A 6090-nucleotide genomic window follows, 5' to 3' on the forward strand; every position below is an offset into this window, starting at 1 on the left:
TTCTGATAGATGCTTTAGGCAAACAAACAGTATACCGCATACACTTCCTGTTACCAGAACTAAGTTAAAATCTCCCATAATGGTACTACAGACATCGTGATGATGTACGCAGAACAAGTTACCAAATGAAAATATAATGAAAAAAATAAGAGCACAGGTATGCCAATACAAAATCATCACGAATCTATCTAAAAAACTTCACCATAAAGAAATGGTAACTCACTTTGTAACAGCTGCAGTGAAGTTCATACTTCAGCATTCACTGGACTTAACAGTCATTAATGCACAGTGACTCCTGTTGTCCTGCATCACCTATCGGATTGACTTTACCAGACACAAAAATCAAGTTGCTACTCCATATTTGATAAGTCCTCCACCTCTATTGGTCAAGCAAAATTTGGCAAAAAAAATAACAGCAAGAATCTTCTTTTCAATAAACAAAATAAACACTAAAATGCATTTAACTAATCTGACCAGTAGCACTGTGGCAGAACCCAGCAGAAGATAAACATTATTATGAAAACACTATGATGCAAAGTTATACATTTCCTAATCTTGATCCTCACGTGAATTTAATATAAACAAATGAAAAAATCAGACCAAAAATTAAACACAAATAAAAAATTTGAGGTTATCGGCATTACATTATTTTCAAGCCTGTGTTTCCAGTAAAATCAGGAATTGAACCAGAAAGATAATTCCCATCCAGCCATCTGTAGCCAAAAAAGTTGATAGCCTCATAATGGCAAAGCCTACATTCCTCCCGCATGGTCAAAGGTAATGGCTATGCCTTCCCCACACATAAACTAGTGCTTTTGTTGTAAAATACATAAACTACTTTGAGCAAGGAGAGCAGGGTCCTGCCCTTTTGATTTGAAAAAGTCCAATACCCTGGATGTGGTAAAGGCATCCGCTGCGAAACCAAGAGTAACTAGATTCAGATACCTACAATCTAGTTTTCGTATGAACTTCCCAGTGTGTACTCAGTTTTAATGAGAGAGAATATATTTTTCCTCACAATGGTACGAATGTAAACTACTACAATCAATGAAAACCAAGCAAAAATCAACAAGAAATTACCGATAAAAGTAGTGCAATTTCAAGGGCTTGTGGATCTTTAAAGTGACAAACGCAATCTTTGGTCTTGAGTCACTGCATCAAAAAAAACACTCTCACTCCATATTTACAAAGAAAATAAAACTGAAAACATAAAAATAAGTAATAAGAGCAAAAGGGTATGCAAAAAAAGGCATACTTTCGTATTTCAATATGCTCAATTTCCCCAGAAAAGGAGAAAAACTCATGAATTTCTCTTTGAGTATCTAGATGTGAAACATGCCCCATCCCTCCATCAATCAATCTTCCAAAAAGTGCCCTGTAACAAAAACTAAAAGAAATTTTGCAAATAGATTCATCCATCACACTTGAACATATGCATCACTGGATCATATTCTACACCAAGCAGAAACGGACAGTGCATTCGGTCTGGGGTTTTTCTAAACTTACTATGTAATTATATGGATTAAGAGAGAGAGCTGCCATATTGAGATATGTTAATAAGCACTATGCATTCGGTCCATCAGATGCAACTTTAATCAGATCATTAAAAGGCTGTAGTCAGATCATATAATACCTGAAGAAACTCCAAATGTCACGGCGAAGGATCTCTAGGCAGGAACATAACCTTATTATGGCATCACCACACAGAGCAGACACGTTGAATTTTAATACCAATTGCAGTCAAGCAAACCTCAATATCATATCAAGAACCTGCACAATACGCAAAACATAAAATAATTCAACAAGGGTTTTAGTAACCAAATATGAGATCAGGTATAGCCATAGAAAGATTAACATATCTGTGAAGTACACACTCTTGTGCCAAACAAGTATCGCATAACTAACAACATTCGATCCAATTCAATCACAAAACTAAAAGCAATAATACGACCGACAACAACAACACATCAATTCAAATTTACACACACAATATATATATATATATACATGGACCATCAATAACACTTAATTGATTCTTAATAACAGCCGAAAGTGGAAGATGTCGTCGTCGTTTAACGGCAAGTGACCGGTGGTTTAGCGGCGGAGATGTCGTCGCCGTTTGCTAAAACTTCAATAGGCGCCATTAGATCTTCGCGAATTGAAAATTTGTTGAGAAAATTAGATCGATTTCTACGGCTTTGTGTTTTGTGTTTTGTGTTGTTGTGCTTCATACTAAAAACACAACACCGTGCTTCATACTAAAAACACAACAGCACTCTAAATCAACATCACAAAAACCTCTATAATAACACAAAATCAGAGAGAGACAGAGAGGGGTAGTACTTTAAAGTAGAATTTGACCCCAATTCTAATTAAAAACCCCCAATTCCAATTAGAAACCCTAACTCGGATCTATGAGACAGAGAGGGGTAGTACCTTAAAGCTAATCTAATCATAAATCTGTGAATTGGAAGCTGAGAGATAGAGTGTGGGAGAACCACCGAGAGAAAGAGATGTTGAGAGTTAGAGAGTGTAAAATTTTGACAAAAATCTGCGGCTTCTCCAAAAAACTGGCGCTTTCTCCAAAAATTTGAGCCTACTTTAGCCCGCCTGATGGAGAGCCCAACGAGAGCCCAAATAACTGTATGTTAATTTCGTTTTTTTTTTTTATTTTTTCAATAAAATTTTAAGTTTAAATAAGGTTCAAATTTTTTATTAATAAAAACTTATCATTATTAATTAGTACAATTTAAAAAAAAATTAATTTTTTTATCAATCTTAGATAATATTAATATTATTACTTAATTATATTATCAAAATTGATTAATTTTCAAGTTAAATAATTATATATATTTAATTGTTTGTAAATTGTTAATTTTTTATCCATTAACACTCTATTGTAACATAAGTTTCCACGTGTTACTCGTATGTAACACTTTGAAGCTATAGTAACATATTATAAAGGCTATGGTAACATCAAAAATACTATGTTGCGGTAGGCTAAGATGAGCATACCTAAGGTAACATAATTTTGTAACACGCATGATTAAACCATTGCGATAGGCTATCTATGGTGTAGTGATTAGTGGTGTGATAGACTCATCATTTAGCAATGGTTTCATCAAAAAGTGTTAGTCCTGTTTTGAACATTCCACAAAATTAATTACTTCTCCCCATTTCAATTTCTTTTAGTTATAAAATGAATGGGGAATGTGAAAATGAATTTCTAGAAATTTGGAATTTTAAAGATACAAGTAAATACACCAAGTTAATAGTTTCTACTCTAAACACACTAATTTCATGTATAAATTTATTTCATAATAATGATATTTAATTAACATTTTAAGTACATTGTATACTTTAAAATAATAAAAAAATTAATAACTAAAATTTGCACCGGGCCTCCAAAATTATTATCATTGTATAATAATGATCTGTGCCACATGTTTTCATGAAGGCAAAATGAGAATACGTGACTTCCATGTTATGCTGCTGACTCATACACGTGTTTTAATTTTAATATTTTGGATTATTATAAATATTATTCAGATTTTTTATAAATATCTCTCAATTATTGAACTTTATGAATGTCAAAATATATATTTTAATAATCTGAAAAAAGTTTTAGATAAAAAATTTTATTTAATTTGATATTTTAATAAGTAACAAGGGATTTGACTACTACTTGTAACTAGTATTTATTCCTAGATTGATATTTTGATTTTTTTTAAAACTATTTATGAATGATCTAATATTACGGATATCAAAATCTATATATTTGAGTTACATAATAAAAAATTAGAAAAAGTAAATATATTTGCTTTGCTATTTTAACAGTTAACTGACCTGTACTTCTTATTATTGTTTAGTCCTATATTGATTCAATTTTTTAAAAATATTTATGAATGATCCAACCGTACAAATGTCAACATATATATTTTTTTGTGATAAGCCAAAATTTTAAGAGAAAAATTTTAGTTTGTTTGTTATTTTAACAATCAACCAATGGTTTAAATAATACTCGTAACTAGTGTTCAGTCACATATTGGTGTTTTGATTTTTTAAAAATATTTATGAATGATCCAACGGATATTCAGATCTATATATTTTTAAAAATATTTTAGTAATAAACGTATTTAGTTTGCTATTTTAACTGTTAACTAGTAGTTTGACCCCTACTTCCTACTAGTGTTTAGTACCATATTGATGTTTCGATTTTTTTTAAAATATTTATGAATGATCCAATCGTACGTATGTCAGTATCTATATATTTTAGTCATATAACAAAATTTTCATCAAAAAATAAATTTATTTGGTTTTCTATTTAATAGTCAATCAGTAGTTTGACAAGTACTTTTTACTAGTGTTTAGTCTCATATTAATGTTTTGATTTTTAAAAAATATTTATAAATGATCAAACCGTACGGATGTCAAGATCTATACATTTCAGTGATAAGACAAAATTTTCATAAAAAGTAAATTTATTTTGTTTGTTATTTTAACAATCAGCCAATTGTTTGAATAGTACTTCTAAGTTTTAACTAGTGTTTCGTCTCATATTGATGTTTTGATTTTTTTAAAAAATATTTATGATGATCTAACCGTACAGATGTTAAGATCTATATATTTTAGTGATATGATAAAATATTTAGAAAAAAATAATTGTATTTGGTTTGTTATTTTAACAGTCAACCGGTGGTTTGATCATAATTTTTTACTTCTGCTCATGCTGGCTCGTGCTCGGATCGGTTCGACTCGGTTCGGTTGTGTTCGATAAAAACTCGTGTTCGGCTCATTAATTAACGAGCTCGAGTTCGAACACGATTTTTTGTTTGTTAAGAAAGTTCGGCTCGGCTCAGTTCGTTAACAAAAATTAAAACTCGGCTCGATTCGACCAAAATTTAGCTCAACTCAGTTCGTGAAAAGTTCTCCTTGAACATACTCTTTGTTTATTTATTTTATTTGTCTTGCAATCTAAAAGGAGCATAGTCGAATCACATTATTACGCTGATACTTTTTCATATATTTTCCTTAAGAACCAACAAAAATGATGCCGCCAAATGATAGGAAGAGGTGTCAAGGTCTTAATTATTGGAAAAAAGGTTAGTAGTTTGACTCGTGACTTTTGCGTGTTTGTTCAATTATAAAAAAAATGGACGTACACAGAAATTTTATGTCATGTAAATTACCAAAATGAAAAAAAGTAAAATATTTTTATGATATTTTAAAAGTAATCTATTACTTTTAAACATAAAAGTAAGTATTTTTTTTTCCTTAAATCTCGAATATTTGTTTATGTTAGTAGGATACATGTTTTTTCTACTATAATATGTGTTCAAGTTGTCCTCAGTCTTAGTTTTTGTTCCTCATTTGCATGCTACTTTGCCCTCATTGAAAACCCAATTTGCTTATTATTTGTGTTGTGGATTTCCTTTTCTTTTCTTAATACGAAGGTCAATTTAGGAAAAAAGAACACATCCATACCACCTGTTATATAACTAGAAGATGAACCAATTGAGAAAGATGTGCAGACGAATTGTTGAATGTCTACTAATATGTGGACTCCAATAGAAGCAGTACGGTAGCAGACGAAGACTTAGAAGCAGTACAGTAGATGACGGAAATGAAATTTCAAGAAAAGGAAAGAAATACATGAAATTTTATGAACTTTCCTAAAGCTTTGTTTCTTCAAGTAAACTGAATTCAACATCAACGTACAAAGTGGACTAGAAATGTGTTTCAGTCTTGAAAAGTGTTTACTTCAATGAAAAATAAATTCTATGGCACATGTAGACATAGGCAGAGATGCCATAATAACCATCTGATAGTCTTTTCTTTGATGTATGTCTAAGTCTGGTTCATCCGTTGCCATCGTACATCTTGTTTTATATGAGTCCATGTAGAGGGGTCATTATATGAGTCTATGTAGAGGGGTCATTTTAGATAAATTGTAGTCTTTCTACTAATATTTGAGCACTACAATACGAAGACCAAAGCATGAGAATTGAAACATGACGCGAATGAGTCCGTGAGAAAATAATGAGTCTTTCTACTAATATTTGAAGCTGGATCACAAACTATAGTAGAAAA

This window comes from Apium graveolens, chromosome 7 (genome assembly GCF_009905375.1).
Source record: "Apium graveolens cultivar Ventura chromosome 7, ASM990537v1, whole genome shotgun sequence".
NCBI classification, from domain to species: domain Eukaryota; kingdom Viridiplantae; phylum Streptophyta; class Magnoliopsida; order Apiales; family Apiaceae; genus Apium; species Apium graveolens.